This window comes from Balaenoptera physalus (assembly GCF_965194825.1).
Source record: "Balaenoptera physalus genome assembly, chromosome: 2".
NCBI lineage: Eukaryota > Metazoa > Chordata > Mammalia > Artiodactyla > Balaenopteridae > Balaenoptera > Balaenoptera physalus.
In genome coordinates, this window is record NC_138883.1 from 115,159,173 (window position 1) to 115,178,934 (window position 19,762).

At 35.7% G+C, this 19,762-nt stretch overlaps 1 protein-coding gene and 1 pseudogene across 3 annotated transcripts in view; one reads left to right on the forward strand and one right to left on the reverse strand.

The window, feature by feature from the left end:
• The window catches only part of UACA (uveal autoantigen with coiled-coil domains and ankyrin repeats), an 85,977-nt gene that overhangs the window by 44,933 nt on the left and 21,282 nt on the right, over positions 1–19,762 (reverse strand). The gene's annotated exons all lie outside the window — the stretch shown is intronic.
• LOC309655627 (ubiquitin-conjugating enzyme E2 N pseudogene) lies at positions 4,622–7,951 on the forward strand (annotated as a pseudogene). Its single transcript has 2 exons — positions 4,622–4,661; positions 6,486–7,951. The product of its transcript is annotated as a ubiquitin-conjugating enzyme E2 N pseudogene (transcript).

Consider the following 19,762-nt stretch of genomic DNA (forward strand, 5'->3'; position numbering starts at 1 on the left):
CATGCTTCTCCTCTGAGTAATAAACTTGAGGTCTGCTAGGGAAAAATGACTCAAACACATTGTAAAACATGCTTATTATATCAAAGCAACTTGCGTGACATCACGACAAAATTGTTAAGAGACAAATTTGGTTATTCCACAAAACAATATTTAAAACCAGTTTCAGTCTTAGGATCCTCTATCATGAAGTTATAATAAACTTGATAAACAGAATATAAAATTCTATTTTAAGCAAATGTGTCACACTTTAATTTAAGGAAACACACACACACAAAAACATTTTCAGATTTTCTCCATTTTCCTTGTACCCCTATCAGTCTCGTTCCGCATACAACCAGGTTTCAGCTTACAACTGCTGCCAGTCTGTCTCCTAACACGTTAAATGAGAAGAGCCAGAGGCACTGCCAAGACATTAAATAGTCTGCATTACGATGAATACTTTTCAACAAATTTTAAATTTAACTCAGTACTCTTAATTTCCAAGTTTAGCACCCTGCCTAATATAACAAGTAAATATTTTATCAGTGGAATCAAATTATCTAGATTCAGGGATTTTAACAAACAAATAAAATGATTAAATACTAGAGGAGACAAATGCATAAATCACTGAACAAGACTGTAAATAAAACTCCATGTGGGGACAAAGCAAACAACCTCTCCACATTCTCCATGATGTTTAACATGCTTGTACCACAACATTCCTTACATTATCAAGGATGGTGACAAATGTCTACAAGCTCCAGGGTGTTCTGTACCTTCTAGTTCCCACAGTAACACAAGAGTAATTTACACTTCCTCCAAAAAGGCAGATTTGGGAAATCATTTCATGGGAATGCTAAACATCCCAACACAACTGTTTATAGGAAGGAGGTAACTCTATACTATAGATCATGCTGCCAGTTAAAAGTTCTGTTACGAATTTCATCAAGAAATCCATTTCCTACTATTTAAATTTAAAATATTAAGTACATATTCTAATTATAAAATATGTAAGATCATATACCATAATGTTTTATTTTTGAAACAATGATTTTTTTTTTTTCCCCCAGATCACATTAGACATCACAGTGGATTCTTGGCTGGACCCAGTGACTCCATCCACTCCATTTCACCCTCTTCAGAGGAAATCTGGGTGGGATAGAACTCAGGCCCTGTCCTTTGGTTAACAAAGCAAGCACATTCTTTCTATATATAGGACAGCAAAGGCAAAGGAAATAAAAAGACAGGGGGAAATCTGTAATGAGTAATAAAAGCCATATATGGAGCTATCTGTGCTAATAACTAAGGCTCAGGAGATGGGATTTACGTGCCCTCCTATTCTGCAAATATCCAGAACCTCCCCAGCCTCTGTGACTTACTCTCTTGTTCCTACTCTTGCTCCCGCCTTCCCAGGTATTTCCCAAGAGCTCTAAGCAAATTCCCACCTCTGCTGTCCCCTGTGCCTGTAAGGTTCTTCCCTCACCTTCATTCTGGTTCTTCTTAAATATCACTGCGTTAGAGGGCTTCTCAAACCTCTGTATCTAAACAGTACCAGCCCCATTCTACCCTTGCCACTCTTTATCTTTCTGCCCTGTTTCACTTATCTTCATAATAGTTATCAGTATCTGCCCTTATATCACATGTTTACCTGTTTATCAGCTTAATGCCTGTTTCTGGTATTTACTTCAAAAGTAATCAGAATAATCAGGGGGACAGATTGAATTCAACAGCACATTAAAAGGATTATACACCATGACTAAGTGGGATTTATTCTTGGAATGCAAGGACAGTTCATCACATGAAAATTGATCAATGTAATACACCACATTAACTGACTTAAGGACAAAAGTCCATGATCATCTCAACTAATGTAGAAATATCATTAAATAAGATTTAAAATCTTTCATGATAAAAACACTCAAAAAACTGGAAATAGAAGGAAATTACCCTAACATAATAATGGTAATATATGAAAAGCACATAGCTAACATCATATTCAATGGTGAAACACTTATCCTCTACGATCAGGAACAAGAAAAGGATTCTCACTCTCACCATTTTTATTCAACATAGTATTAGAAGTCCTACCCAGAACAATTAGACAAGAAAAGGAAATAAAAGGTATCCAAATTGGAAAGGAAGAAGTAAAATTATCTGTTTGCAGATGCCATGATGTCATACATAGAAAACCCTAAAAATTCCACAAGAAAAAGAAACTGTTAGAACTAATAAATGAATTCAGCACAGTTGCAGGATACAAAATCAGCACACAATAATCAATTGTGCTTCTGTATACACTAACAATGAGCAATCCAGAAATAAAATTAAGAAAACAATTCCACTTACAATAGCATCAAAAATAATACAATAATGGGGATATATGTATACTTATAGCTGATTCACTTTGTTATACAGCAGAAACTAACACAACATTGTAAAGCAATTATACTCCAATAAAGATGTTAAAAACAAAACAAAAACAAAAACACTAACTTGAAAAAAAAAATAATAATACAATAACTAGGAATAAACCTAACCAAGGAAGCGAAAGACCTGTATACCAAAAACTACAAAACATTATTGAAAGAAATTAGAGAAGACACAAATAATAGAAAGACAGTTCGTGTTCCGCTTGGAAGACTTACTATTGTTAAATGTCAATACTACTCGAAGCAATCCACAATTCAACACAATCTCTATCAAAATTCCAAAGGCATTTTTTTCAGAAATAGAAAAAATCCAGCCTAAAATTCATACTGACTTTCAGGGGAAACCAAATAGCCAAATAATCTTGAAAAAGAACAACAAAGTTGGAGGTCTCACACTTCCTGACTTCAAAACATATTACAAAGCTACAGTAATCAAAACAGTATGGTACTGGCATAGAGACAGATACTTAGATCAATGAAATAGAATAAAGAACCTAGAAATAAACCTTCACATATGTGGTCAAATGATCTTTGACGAGGGTGCGAAGACCACTCAATGGGGAAAGGACAGTCTCTTCAACAAATGGCGTTGAGGAAACTGGATATCCACATGCAAAAGAATGAAGTTGGACCCTTATCTTACACCATATAGAAAAATTAATTCAAAATGATTAAAGGCTAAATTTAACATCTAAATATAAAACTCCTAGAAGAAAATATAGGGGAAAAGCTTCATGACTTTGGACTTAACAATGATTTCTTAGATATGACACCAAAAGCACAGGCAACAAAAGCAAAAATAGACAAATGGGACTACATCAAACTTAAAAACTTCTGTACATCAAAGGACACAAACAACAGAGTGAAAAGGCAACCTAAAGAATGGGAGAAAACATTTCCAAATCATATATCTGATGAAGGTTTAATATGCAGAATATGTAAAGAACTGTAACTCAATTATAAAGAAACAAATAACCCAATTAAAAATGGGCAAAGGACTTGAACGGACATTTCTCCAAAGATGATATACAAATGACCAACAAGCATATAAAAAGATGCTCAACATCATTAAATTAGAGAAACGCAAATCAAAATCATAATGAGATATCACTTCACACCCATTAGGATGGCTACTATCAAAAAAATAGAAATAGTAAGTGTTGACAAGGATGTGGAGAAATTGGAACCCTTGGGCACTGTTGGTGGGAATGAAAAATGGTGCAACCACTATGGAAAACAAGATGGAGGCTCCTCAAAAAATTAAAAATAGAACTACCATATGATCCAGCAATCCCTTTTCTGGATATATATCTGAACGAATTGAAAGTAGGGCCTCAAAGAGGTATTTGCACAACCATGTTCACTGCAGCATAATTCACAATAGCCAAGAGGTGGAAGCAGCCCAAATATCCATTGATAGATGAATGGATAAACAAAAGGCGGTATATACATGCAATGGAATATGAATCAGGCATAAAAAGGAAGGAAATTCTGTCATATGCTACACCATAGATGAATCTTTAGGACATTATGCTAAGTGAAATAAATCCCAGCCCTCCAAAGATAAACACTGTATGATTCCACTTATATGAGGTATCCAAAGTAGTCAGATTCATAGAAACAAAATGTAGAATGGTGGTTACCATGGTCTGGGGAAAGAGGAAAAAGGGGAGTTGTTGTTTAATGGATATAGCATTTCAGATTTGCAAGATGAAAACCTTCTGGTGATAATTTACACAACAATGTGAATATACTTAACACTACTGAAAGATTCACTTAAAAATGGTTAAGATGGTAAACTGTGTGTTTTTTTACCACAATTAAAAGTAAAAATAATAAAACAAAAATGCAATCTCTCACAATATCATTAGCATGATTCATATCAATTAATAAACTTTTCAAAAACAAAATTAAGAGGGTGAGGATATACATGAAACAAGATTGGCCATAGGTTAATAATTGTTAAAGCTGAGTTATAGGTTCATTGGGGTTCATTATACTAAACCATTCTCTCAACTTCTGTATTCTTCATGCACTTTTGATACATGGTCCAATAAATCTGATGTATAAACTTTTAAACTATATTACATGCTTATTACCAAGACCCTTCACTGATTCATTAATATGGCAGGAAACGCAGTACATATCCTTTCCACTCAGTCTTCTCTGGATTAAAATGAAGCTATTGTCATTCACAGCCATATACTTACAAGATGAGCCCTGTGCCATCGAATGAAAGCATTCTAAAAAGCAGTACGTTTTTTTAAAAAGCATTAATGTTTACCACATATTATAATAAATATATTTCTATACTTCAGTACTGCACTGGTTTGAAAAGAAGATATTCATCAAACTCAGAATGCAGCAAGCCAACACATCTATGGTAAAAGTCAAAATACAGCTATTTCTAGAGAATAAATATAACATTCTAACACAAAGCAGTTATTTCACTAGGTAGACCTAAATGGATGATAGCTTTAAACTCTAGATCACCATAAAGGAAATCACTTAAAAGTTCTGACAGTGATTCCCTCATATTAGCATCAACTGCAAATTCGTAACATTTTCAGAAATTAAATGATATTTTAAAAATTTTTAAAGTAATTCATCTTCAATGTAGAAAATCTGTAATATATTTAATTTTACATATAAAAATAGAAATGACCTATAATTCCACCATGCAGAAAAAAATTAGCAAAAATTTTGTATATTAAGCTCAAATTTCTTCTCTGATAAAAGGTTTAATCAAAATTTTTTAAACATAAATAAGTCCAACAGTTGTTTCATTTATGCAATATTTAGGATAGAAGGTCTCCTGAGAAGAACTTTATAGATGCAAATAAACAAGTAGACTTTAAAATATACGCAAATTCATATAAAGTACTTACATATTTAAGGGATGGACTCAACAGACCACAGCAAATATAATTTGAAGACCAGTTTTAGACTAAAGGCAATATTGGATACATTATCCAAAAGAGAAATATACAGGATTACCACAAAACTTTCATAGAAAACTGCTTAAAACCAAGAAAAGTCATGCTAAAGAAAAGTACCTAATTCACAGATCTTCATCATTTTGGTGTCATAGATCCCATTAAGATCTGATGAAAGCAATGGATCCTCTTTTAAAAATTATACATAAGCACAGAATCAGAAAAATTTACATTTATTTTCAAGGGGTTCATTGATCTCCTCTCTACAAATATGGAGTCCACGAGCCCCAAGATCAAAAACCCCTAATATAGATAAGGAGAAGCAGCAAAAGAGTTTTGTCTTTTATATAATATTTATAAAATAAGTACTGAATAACTGCCAAAAGATGGGATATTTGTTCAGTAAAAATTTACTGAGCATCTATGTGTAAAGGAATATGAATACTTGACTCAACATTCAAATATACATGATCATTTGATATGTACTACACCACACGTTAGGTGCTGGATATACCATAGGGAACAAAGCATACATGAGACCTGGCCTCAGGCAATTCACAGGAATAAAACCCAGTCTCTTTCTTTCTCTCTTTCTTTCTTTCCTTTCTTTCTTTCTCCTTCCTTCCTTCCTTCCTTCCTTCCTTCCTTCCTTCCTTCCTTCCTTCCTTCCTTTCTTTCTTTCTTATGGCTGTGTTGGGTCTTCGTTTCTATGCGAGGGCTTTCTCTAGTTGCGGCAAGCGGGGGCCACTCTTCATCGCGGTGCGCGGGCCTCTCACTATCACGGCCTCTCTTGTTGCGGAGCACAGGCTCCAGACGCGCGGGCTCAGTAGTTGTGGCTCACGGGCCCAGTTGCTCCACGGCATGTGGGATCTTCCCAGACCAGGGCTCGAACCCGTGTGCCCTGCATTGGCAGGCAGACTCTCAACCACTGCGCCACCAGGGAAGCCCCCAGTCACTTTCTTTAACTGATCTCACAATATGAAAAAGACACAGATATATACGCAAACATGCACATAATCATAATACACTGCTATAATACCACATTAATTACATGTAAAGTATAGAAGTAGTTCAAAAGAGGGAAATCAGAAAAAAATTTGTAGAAAAAAAATGACTAAACTATCTACTAAAAGATGAGTAGGGAGACAAGACCAGAGGTTGAACTCTGGATCTGACAAGATCGCTGGGCTACCCCTCAGGATTATCAAGGAAACCCAGCATTTGCTTGCAGAACCAGTTCCCGGCATTAAAGCAGAACCAGATGAGAGTAACACCCGTTATTTTCATGTGGTCATTGCTGAGCCTCAGGATTTCCCTTTTGAGGAAGGGACTTTTAAACTTGAACTATTCCTTCCAGAAGAATACCCAATGGCAGCCTCTAAAGTATGTTTCATGACCAAAATTTATCATCCTAATGTAGACAATTTGGGAAGAATATGTTTAGATATTTTGAAAGATAAGTGGTCCCCAGCACTGTAGATCCGCACAGATCCAGGCTTTGTTAAGTGCTCCCAATCCAGATGATCCATTAGCAAATGATGTAGCGAAGCAGCGAAGCAGTGGAAGCCCAATGAAGCCCAAGCCATAGTAACAGCTAGAGCATGGACTAGGCTATATGCCATGAATAATATTTAAATCAATCCGATCGTCAAGTGTGCATCACTTCTCCAGTTCTGCCAAGACTTCTTCCTTTTTTGTTTGCATTTAATGCACACAGTTTTAGAAACATTACAGAATAAAAGCCTAGACATCCTCAGTCCTTTGATGATTAAATGCCCATTAGCAAATATGTCTTGTCCTGATTCACTGTTGTAAAGCATGAGCAGAGGCTAGAAGTATCATCTGGATTGTTGCGAAACATTTAAAAGCAATGGTCCCTTTCTGCTTTTACTCATTTCCCCCATCATGGTTTAAGGAGAAAGCACTGTGAATGAAGGTAGTTGTCAGGGTTAGCTGCAGGGGGGTAGGTGTTTTTCTTTATTTTCTTTATTTTATTTTTGGTGAGGAGGAAGTTAGTTTTATTTTAATTTTATGGGCTCCTTTCCCCCTTTTTTTGATGATCTAATTGCAGTGGTTAAAAGCAGCTAGCCAGTTCTTTAGAATATGCTCTCTAGCCAAGTCTAACTTTATTTAGATGCTGTAGATGGACAAGCTTGATTGTTTGAACCAAAATGGGAACATTAAACAAACATCACAACCCTCACTAATAACACTGTGACTTTGTTGTCAAGTGTAGAATCCTCCCTTCAAGAAAAAGCTTGTGACCATTTTGTACGGCTTGTCTGGAAACTTCTGTAAATCTTATGTTTGGGGCTTCCCTGGTGGCGCAGTGGTTGAGAATCTGCCTGCCAAGGCAGGGGACACGGGTTTGAGCCCTGGTTTGGGAAGATCCCACATGCCGCGGAGCAACTAGGCCCGTGAGCCACAACTACTGAGCCTGCGCGTCTGGAGCTTGTGCTCCGCAACAGGAGAGGCCGCGACAGTGAGAGGCCCGCGCACCGCGATGAAGAGTGGCCCCCACTCGCCACAACTAGAGAAAGCCCTCGCACAGAAACGAAGCCCCAACACAGCCATAAATAAATAAATAAATAAATAAATAAATAAAATGACGTAAATTATATTAAATTAAAAATAGACAAATTAAGGTCTGGCCATTTAAAAAAAACTTATGTTTTAGTAAAATATTTTTTGTTATTCTAAAAATAAAAAATAAATAAAAAATAATATAAAAATAAAAGATGAGTAGAGAAATCACCTGGTTTGAAATAGCACCACAAATTAGGAAACTAAACACAACTGTAGCCGTTTATGGTTTATGAAGCACTTCATATTCATGATATATCAATTTAAAAATCTATTCACATATGACTCCCATACACATTTGCAACCCAGGCTTCTCTATCTCCAGGCCCATGTATTCAAATATCTTCTTGACAATTCTTCTTCAGTGTCTTAAAAGTGCCTCCATGTCCCAAACTATAAACATGTTCTTCCTCCTGAAATCTGATCCTATTCCAAGTTTCGCTAACACAGTAAATGATACTATGATCCATCTAGTTGTACAAGACAGAAACCTAGAAATGAGTCTTGACACCTGACTCACCAAATCCCGATGACTTTACCTGCCCATTATTACTCAAATCCACCTGCTCATCTCCAGGTCCATCGACATTACCCTACTTCAAGTTAGCACCATTCCTTACCAGGATGACTGCATTAATCTCCTAAACAGTCTGTCTATATTCATTCCAGCCCCTTCCCTTGTATTCTCCACACTGTAGCCAGAGTGATTTTCAAAATGAAAACCTAATCATACCACCACCACTACACCACTCCCTTCCAAATACCCTCTCCCACCTCGCTTAAAATCCTTCAGGAGTTTTCTGTTCTTGTAGGAGACAGACAAATTCCTTTATGATGTCTACAAATCCCTGAATGGTGTTACCCCTACTACCTCCCTCAGCCCCATCATATGAAATGCTAACAGTGTTTCTCATATTATACATGCAGAAATTGAGTCACTAGGAGATTATGGGATTTCGTATAAGGCAATTGCAGTTAGTTGCAGAATGATTAGAGAATCCTATTGTTATGACTTGTTTGTCCAGTCCTTTCCACTAATTAAGCTATTTTCATTTCTTAAATCATCTGAAAATAAATCTTTGACGTCAAAATGCAAGTATCTTTAAAAAATTTAAACATCATAAACTTAGATGTACTTTACAGCAAAAAAAAAAAAAAAAGGACAAAAATTTCCACATTTGCATATGCAAACTTTAATGAAGCACCTACGACATGTCATGCATGGCACTAGGGATATAGAAGTGAGTAAGACAGCCAAAGTCTCTCTCCCTTTTTAAACTACTTTATTAAAGTATAATTGACATGTAAAAAGCAGTACATATTTAATGTATACAACTCAATGAGTTTGAGAATAAGTCGATTCCAGTGAAACCACCACCACCATCAAGACCATAAACATATCAAAGTCTCTCTTCTAATGGAATTTGATGTTCTAAAGGAACAAAATAGGGTTAAACAACTAAGGAAAAAAAAAAACTATCAGATGAGAATTGGGAAGGAGATGTGATGGAATGCTGGGGATAGACTATTGGGTTGGGTAACCCAGAAACTTCTGAGAAGGCGATATTGAAGATGGGATCTGAGTGAAAAGGAAGAGCCAGCCTGAGAGAATTTACATTTCAGAAGAGAACAAGCAATGAAGTGAGTTTGGCATGGTTGAAAGAAGGCCAGTTTAGCTGACTAATAATGAGTAAGAGGGATCACGGGATGAGGAGGGGGAGGGGGGCAGGCACTACCAGATCTAAAATGTGAGATTCCCCAGTTTTGTCATCAAAATTTTTCAAAAGGGACTTATTCAGGAACTAAAGCAACTCTTCTTCATAAGGTTCTTTTGGTCACTTTAGAATCAAGTCTAAAAAAATAATTCATCCTAAAGTGCTACTTTTTTTCACTTCCAAGCATTTATATTGAACAATACACAGCTAAGTCTTAACTTGCCTTGAAATGTTTATAAGATTAATCAATTATTTTAACATAATAAATATCATAATGTACCTCACCCACCTCAGACCTGGAAACCTAAACAAACTTTGCAATGAACTACACTAAAAAAACCACCATAAAAGAGAAATAGCACCCCAAAAAACAGAATTTCACAATCACATCCTCAAGATAAGGCTCTTCAAGAAAAAGAACATAGAGGCAACTAAATAAAGTCTTCTCCGAGGGGAAAAAAATCCTAAATAAAAGCTAAATAACCCATACATTTAGGCAAACCCCTACATATCTAATTGAAACAAAGTACAACAGGCTTCCACAGTATCCTACGATTATCACCATTCCTGTTACTAAACCCAAGACGAGCTCTGCCACATCTGAAAATGGAGCAAACAGCAGAAAGCAAAGCTCATGAAGCATAAACATTCCTTGAAGATTAGGCTGCACAATTAAAAGCTGTTCTACAGTTCACTGGATTGATGACAGTTAGAAATATTTCCCCCGTTCCATTTAGTCCAAAGATTATTTACTCTTCTTTCTTATATAACAGCAAATTAGAGCTTACATAATAGAACAAGGAAAAAAAGAATGTTAAAATAAACCAGGAAAACAAAAGCTGCACATCCACTGTCTTCTTCCCAGACCCCGGACTCTCTTCCCTTTCTGATTTTTCCTTATCCTTATTTAATTAGGCCCCATCTTATCCTCTCAAGCCTTCCACTGTGTGATCTGAAAGTACTATGTTGTCAGGACTCAATGGAACAAAGAGAGGAAAGGGAAAATTATACCCCATCAATCATTTTTCTGATTAAGATGTTAACAGGCTTAATCCTGCTTTACTGGATTTCTCTACATAAAAATGTCAAGCACAAAAAAGACAACAATAATAATAACTATTATTATTACTTAATAAATCTAACATCTTAAGGACTGAAGGTGCTATGAAATCTAAAAAAACTTTAAACTGGAGTCAAAAAGACGCAGCACTGCTTTGATAAGATTTCCTAACCACCCGGTTTGATTCTATTCTAGTCTGTTGTATAAATACCAGACTGTCTACCCCTAACTATTGCAGGTATTTGCTCCTTTATTAGAACTGTCTAGGGACCCAAAAGAGGTTATTTAAAATAGACAGGAAATTGCCTCTCCAATTTTAATAAGCATCATTTGTTTCATAATATTACTTATTTCACCCTTCCTCACCAGAAGAAGCATTAAATTCTAAAATATATATATAGGTCTTAAACACAAAAAATTATAAATGTATATCATACAAGAATAGAGCTCTCAGGCTGGATAAATAAGATTTTGTTTAAGATTCCCTTTAAAATGTTAAGCAATTGGTTATTCGGGAGAAATAAATATAAACTTTTTCCCTAGAAAATTTTAGAAAAAAATGTATTCAAATTAGAATTCTTTAAATACCTAAATGTCATGAGTGAAATTTTTTCAATATAAAGGTAAAAACAGAGAAGGGTCTATTATGCCTCCTACCCCACCTTACATACACCAATGAACAGAGTAATACCTCTGACGAGTTTTAACAAACATTTTGGCTAATGTTTGATATATATATATATATATCTCAAAACAGGACAGATTTAGGAAGCATTCTATGTTTATTCTTGATAAAGTAAAAAGCAAAACAGATACACTTAAAAAAGAGCCTCTGATGGGGTTTGACCACAGTGAAAAATAAGAGATATTTTTGTTTCTTTGGCTTTCTATTTTTTCTTGGCTTTGCAAAGAAACATTAGCTAAACAAAAATATGTTTGCTAGAACTCAAAAGACCCTTCAAGAATTGAACTAATAATAAATCTTACACTACTAGCTAGTATTTTTTAAATTAAAAGCGGGAAATATAAAAATATGTACAAACAGAGGGTTATAAGAAAATATATGTTTTTGTAAACACATTAGAAGTTAACTGTTTTTAAATTATGAAATGAATAATAGTTCTACATATATGCATAACTCTTCCCGCACAGCTTTTTAAGCAGGATTTCCTTCCAGTGAGTCTTAATATATCTCTCCCATATTAAAAATACATGACCAAATTAATAATGAGAAAGAATGAATACTCTCATGATATCTAGGTATATAACAAGAAAACACAGCATTTAAAATATTCAGTTTCAAAATTCTTTAAGCAATACTTGTTACACTATAAGAACTCTCTAAGTCATATTGTTATTTCTACTTTCCAAATGGGGCATAAAGAAACTAAGCAATTTACAGTGTTGGACTGTGCAGCTACTATTAATTCCTTTCCCTCCTGTAAGCCCACCCTTTGCAACATGACTTGGCCATGATTCCCATCAAAAGATGGCGTTTATTTCCTCATCCCGTAAATCTGGGCTGGACTTGTAACTTATTTTGACAAATAAAATGTGGCAGAAGTGACCCTGTAGAACTTTGAATCTAAGTCTCAAGAGACCTTACAGCTTCCCCTCTTGGGATGCTGCTGACACAGCGTAAACAAGTTAGTGACCCAGAGCATGCGAGAGCTTAAGAGAGAAAGAGCCCAGCCACTCAGTCATGCAATCTAGCATAAAGTGCCAGACACATCGGCGTGGCCAACTTAGACCACCCAGCACTATAGGCGCTACCAGATGACTTGGCGGCCACATGAGTAACCCCAGACAAGACCAGTGGAAAACCATGCAGCAGAGCCCAGCCCAAACTGCTGACCTATGAAGTCGGCAGCAAGTAAAATAGCTGTTGTTTTAAAACACTACATTTAAACCTAGGACTGTCTGAATCCAGGGCCTAGACTCTCTCTACTAACAAAAGCTGCAATTTACTATTTGGTTGGGGAACAAATGCATCTTGTACTCTAACTCAATTTTACAGATACAAGAGCAATCAAATTAAAAAATAATAGTTTACTTTTTTTTTTAACCCATTATCTAAAAAAAGGGGATAAGCTGGGCACCGAAATACCTTTTTAACCATCTTAAAAGAAGGAAAATAGATACATACAATGAATTCTGCAATTGTAATAATATGAAGTTGATCAAATTTTATAGAAAAAATACTTTCTCTTCATTCCCAAAGATACACAAGTATTCATCTAAAAACTAACAGCATTCATATATATTTTATCCATAAAAACTGAACTCAGCATGTGATCTAAAAAATCTGAATGGCTGTGCAATGAAACAATTAAGAAATTATTAAATTTTATGAATCTAATAAAATATGTGGCTTTCAACAATAAAACATTGCTACTGTAATGTTTAATAAGTATACATTCCTACTTGAATGGAAATACTGAACTAGGAGTGGACCATAACAGAGCAAGGACCGCAAGCACCATTTCTATGTATTCTTTAAGGGTTGGCAAACATTTTCTGTAAAGGGCTAGATGGTAAGTATTTTAGGACTTGCAAGCTATGCAGTCTCTGTTGTAACTATTCAACTCTGCCACTGTAGAATGAAAACAGCCACAGATAATATACAAAACAAACAAACAAACAAAAAAAACCCCCAGCATTTGCTGTGTTACAATAAAGCTTTATTTATAAAAAAAACAAAAAAACAAAAACAGGCAGTGGGCCACAGTTTGCCAACCCCTGTTTTAGATGCTCAAATATCTTCAGCCAAAATACATCTAGTTTATTAGTTGTGATCAAGCTAATTTGTTTGCTGCCTTACCACGAGACCTATTAGAAAGTACTCTCTGTATTCATACTCTACTCTCTGCAAAATAGCATTATGTACATATGAGGGTAAATTTTATATGACAACTTGCCTCTGCTATGATGACCAGTTGTTTGGTCAAACAGGAGTCTAGATGTTGCTATGAAGGTATTTTGTAGATGTGATTAACATCTGAAATCAGCAGACCTGAAGTAAAGGAGATAACCCTTGATAATTTGGGGTAGGCCTCATCCAATTACTTGAAGACCTAAAGAGCAAAATCTAAAAATTCCCAGAGAATAAGCAATCCTGCCTCATGACTGTAACACAGAAATCCTGCCTGAGTTCCTAGCCTGCCATCCTGCCTTACACATTTCAGATTTTTCAGCCCCATACTCATGTAAGCCAATTCCTTAAAGTAAATAAATCTCTCTCTTAGATATAGATATCTATGAGATACAAATATATAGATATCTCCTATTAGTTCTACTTCTCTGGAGAATCCTGATTGATACAATATATTAAGGTAATATGACCTTAAATTTTAAAAAGGATATACTCTGATTTTTGTGCATTATCCAAAAGTATGTGAGAAAGTTGTGGTAGACAGTATTATTATTTGAGATTATTCAATCCCCTACGTCCTTGCAAGATGATTATATATATACATCCACATGTAGATGTGTGACTTGTGCATATCTCATAGGGAAAGAATAGATGTCCCTGGGTTATTGATTTGGGGACTGCCCATGTCATATGTTTTGGCCAATAGAATGTGAACAGATGTGATGTACATCACATCTAAGCAAAAACTTGAAGCAGCAACAAGAATTTGGGCCAGCCTTCTTCCTTCAGTACTTTGTCAAGAGATTTCATATAAGGGTTGTTCCTTCAGCCTTGGTTCTGGAGGGGAGTCACAGGCTATTTCTACAGAGCTGACTCACAGTCTGCAACATAAAGTCAGTAGGAAATATAAGTTTGTTATTTTGAGAAACCACTGAAATGCAGAGGTAATTACTACAACAAAGCTGAACACTTTAAAAATTGGTACCAGAAGTAGGGTGCTACTTTCATCACCACCACCACCAAAAATAATAAAAGTACGTGATGTAGGCATTGAGGCCAGGTGGCAGACAGCAAGGAAACTCAAATGGCAAACCACATAGTGTAGTGGTAAATAAAACTGTTAGGTATAAAATATTAGACAACTTGGTGAAATGATTGGACTTGTGATTGGCATCTAAAGTGGGAGAGGGGCAGTCTTGCAGGACTGAGCCCTTAACCTGTAAGGTCTGAGCTAATTCTGGGTAGTGTCAGAATTGAGTTACCTTATAGGACACCCAGTCGGTGCCCACAGAGAATTGGAGAATTGCTTGGTGTGGGAAAACCCACACATACTTGGGAGTGCAAAAGCATTCAGTGAGTTGTGAGTAAAGGAAACAAATGTTTTCCTTTCACCCAGTAAACCCTTTCAGAGGAACAAAATGGCTTGGAGAGGAACTCCCCACAGGAAGAGACTAAGGATGTGGTCCCACAGAAGCCTGGTAAGTTCAAGATAATTGTATTGATGTCTAGAGAAAAATGCATATCTCAAAGAATTGAGGATATAGCTAGCTCATGGCACATGGATCTGACTAAAATCAAATAGATAAGAAGACAAAAGACAACTTCCAAAACAATCCACAGACTGAGTTAAGGGTCTGTTACTCTTCTAGACCATCTTTGGGTCCCCAAATTTCTGTAGACAAGAAGCAGGCCAGGAGAGCTGCTCAACACTTACCTCATTCCCCAGCTAAGAAGGGTATACCCTCCAATACTCTGTTCCAATATGGATGAACATGGTATATTAAAGGAAATACCTCACAGAGGGCATAGCCAATAGCCACGGAAAACAGCGGACTAGAGCGCCTCACACAGGACCAAAACCAGGGCCTAATCAAGGAACATACCCCAGTGGCAAGAAAAGGAGGCCTCACTATATTTACCCAAGAATATTCTTACAATTGCCAGGGACAATTGTAGTGTGATTGCTATGTGCCTCCATTCTTCCCCTTTCTTAACAGGAGGGTTTACTGTGGATGGCCTATCCCTGCTCCAACATTGTATGTTGGAGAGATGGAGGGTCTCTGAGTCAAGAAAATCTCTGAGTCAAGAAAATCAAAAATTTACTGAGTCAAAAATTTACTGACTTGCCAACATTAAATAGCTACCAAGTGACACAGTAAAAATTCAAATTCAAGACTATCTAATTCTAAACTTCAACTTTTTTCTATACCATGCTGGCAAAAAAAAAAGGGTACAGATTATTTAATAATCATTCCATAGAAGGGTTACCTTGGTTTTATACTTTTTACCAATTCTACAAAATGGATGCGAGAGAAAGCCGATACCATGAACTCAGTTCTAAGTCTGAATCCTATTAAATAAATATATTATTCATAACGAATTTCTTCTTTTATACTCTAAGATGTTCTTATTAATGTGACAACCAAGATTCCAAAATAATACATCTTTTATTTCTACTGAATACATTTTCTTAAATTCAGACTACAGTAATTCAGAATTTTGAAGATTCAGATTAAGTGATGGCCTAAATTTACCTTGCTGATATGAAAAGGATTTCTCAAGCAAATCAATAATGCATTAAAATGATCGGTGATACATTTTAGATTAAAGGAATATTTTAAACACTTTATAAACCATTTAATAGCCCTTACCTCACCCATATAAACAAAAAATAAGAGTTTTTTTTTATTATATAACAGAAACTCATGGTAGAAAAATTATACAAGACTAATACATATTTAAAACAAAAGCAGCAAAGACAACCTAGCAAAACCATCATTAAGGGATAATAACAACTTTATATTTTGTTACACATCCTTCCTCATTTTCAATACCTAGATATATATTTACTTTTAAATCAAAATACACACATTTCATTTAAATGGTTATTCTTAATACACGTTCAATAGAATTGCTTACGAATGAATATTCCTAACTTGGAGAATTCCAAAGTGTATTCAAATATCAGTCTTTCTGGCTCCCCCTGCTGGACACTAAGAGAAGCTTTTTATTATTATTATTCAATTCGTTTAAACACTCAATCTCAGAGAAGCACTAACTTATCATTATTAAAAACATCTTTGGGAACTTGTCTGAACGTACAGTTTGGCCAGAAAGAGTACAATGGTCTATTGTTGAGGGCACTCGCTCCTACTAGCCAACAGGGATTTGGCATCAGAAAATCCGGGACTAAGTTCCCAGTGAGTTCCCAGCTTGATTACTTATTTGCTAACGACCTTGGTCAAATCATTTATTCCTTCGGAGCTTCAGTTTCCTCATCTGTCAAAAGAAGCTAATATCAACCACCTCATTAGTCATAAGGATTAGAGTTAACAGAACAAGTGTAAAATAAGTGGCAGTTAAGTATTACTGCTGCCGCCACCACCACCAAGGAGCTGAGTTGTGGTTACACAGCATAACTCCTTAAGAATTACTACACAGCAATCAAATGCAAAGAGATTAACTTTTAAAATGTAAACTTACTGTACTTACACTCTTTTAATAACTTCCTGTTGCTCTCAAAACCAAATCCTTAACATGACCTCTAAGATTCTTCACGGTCTGGTCCCTACTGACCTCTGAAGTGTAATCTTGAAGCTGGATACTCTTTTCCCAGCCCTCTAATCTCTTTTCATAGTGAAGTTCTTCAAAAGTACCAGGTTCCCTCACAGGGTACCTGATTACAGCATTTCCTTCCTCTGTGCTACTTAACAATAACTCATTTTTTTAGATCTCAGCTCAGCTTTTGCAGAGACACTTTCTCTGACTTCCCAGACCAAGTCAGACCTTCACTATTATGTATATTATGGTATACCTCTCCTTCACAGAGCTTATTACACAGTGCTGTAGCTTTATATTTAAATGTGTTAGCACTGTAATACTGTCTCCGCACTTGTCTGTCTACAAGTTCCTCAAGATCAGGGAGTAGCACTCCGTATCCTCACAACCTAGCCACTTGACCGCATAGAGCAGGCACTTAAGTATCTGTTGAGTGACTGAATAAACTTAAATTAACAGATACTGAAATCAAAGAATTCTTTCTAAACCTGACTATTTCACATACAAAGGTGGCCATATAAATATAAAGCAACATTATGAATATTTTCCTTTGTATTACTTCTCAGGCAAGCTGCTCATAAAGTTTATTCATAAAATCTGATAGACAATAATACACAGAAATATCTTTAACATACACTCAAAGAAAATGTTGTGCCTTTCAAAGAGAAGAATTTTTAAGAGCACAGAAACCTAAACATATGATAGTCCTCTAACACTATTTGATTTAAATTTTTTTAAAAACTCAATGTCTGTGACTTGCTTTTGTAACAAATATTCAGCTGAAAATTTGTCTGAAACTGAGTGCTTTACACTGTACTACAGAGTTTTACTTTTCAAGGGAATCTGTGGTTGCAAAATAGTAGAGCTAGCAATAACCAGCTAAAAGGTGTGCTTCATGGCTTCTTTCACAAGTATGCATATTGTACTATTTTAAACCAACACATACCTCCAATTGCCTTAAAGAGTGAGAACTTTTTATAGATTTAACTCCTTCCTTACATAGTAAGCATTCCCAACTATATAGTAAATTTTGGCCCCAAATGGCTTTTCCTCTATTCATTTATACCAAAGCCAGAAAACAAGGAAAGCTCCAACCAAAAAAAGCAACAAGGTTTGCAACACATCTCCTAGACTCAAATCTTATTTGATAGACTATTTGATAAATTCATTTGATAGATGTATTAGATAGATTTTTGTCTTTATTTGATGATTTTAGCAAATTCTATGACTCCAAAATAGCAATTGTTATTTTGTCCCCACAAGTTGCATTATGATGTATAGAAAATCTAAACATTTCCTATGTTATCATTTAACCAAAAAATAGAAACGAAGAGCAGAAGCACAACTGAAGTACCTATGAACATACTGGAATGAGAGCAGAGGTGCATTAAGAGGGAAGGTTTTCAGGAATTCAGGTACTGACCACGCAGGAACAATCCAAGGAAGATGACAGGGATACCAAGTCATCAAAATACAGTAGCTTTAAACATGTGAATGGTATGACTCATTCCCACTCTTCTGATGCTACCTTTACCAGACAAGCTTCTGATAAACTTGCTTCCCTATAGGGATAGACTGGATGGAGGTATCCAGCCCACTAGTCAGCTACTTAGTTCTCATTATACAGTAGTAAGATGACATTTAATACCTCAATGGACTTTCAGTGTTCCTCAGCTTCTTCTAATCCAATCAAGATTGAGTTTCTGCTTAAACAAGCCTAACATGAATTTATCAAAGTGACAAAAGGTATTTCCTGACAACAAGAAATTGGGTCTTCCCTAACAAAACTTTCAATTCAAACTTTTACAAGACATATAATACATGAGCAACACAGAGGAAAGTGTAAAAAACTGCAAACGGCACTGATTTTCTCATTAGCTTAGAAGCATACTCTTTGCTGATCTTTTCATAATAAAACTAAATCTCTCCAAAATGCAGGTTTTAAAAGTACATATACCCAATTATTCTCATTTACCTTGGCTTTAATTTTCTTCTGAACTAGAAATAAGATCACAGAGCTCAGTACATTGAAAAGGCATGCAAACATTAATCTAGGTTGTAAGGTCACAATTTTAAGAAATAAACATTCAGAAAAATAATGGAAGGAAATAACCAAAGAGTTAACAGCTACAGAATGTGGGATTAAAGAAGACTTGAATTCTTTATATTTTCTGTATTTTCTGAATTTTCTACAATGAATATTGTTCTATTCAAGCTTCTTTACTTGCAAGAAATAAAACACCCATTCAGTTGCCTTAAGAAAAATGGGATTTATCATAAAGATATTCAAAGAGCTGCAAGAAAAATCTCACAGAAAACCACAGTTGAGCTGAGCCCTACAAAGTCTGGAGCTAGGGGTGGCCCTGGCGTCAATTCTGTTCCAGGAACCTCAAGAAGAATACTGAGAGGAGCTGCCCACCAATGCTTGGCCACATACGTTGTTCAATTCTAGTCCATCCATATCTTCCACTCTCACTATCAGCCATAGACATGCTTCCTTTGCTTCCACCTTAAACTCCAAATTTCCTTCATTTTAAGCATAAGGCTGTGGTTAAGGTATAAGAAGGTTAGGAAAACAGGCAGCTTTTGCTTAAGGACTGAATTGTACTTTTTAGATTATGCATTGAATA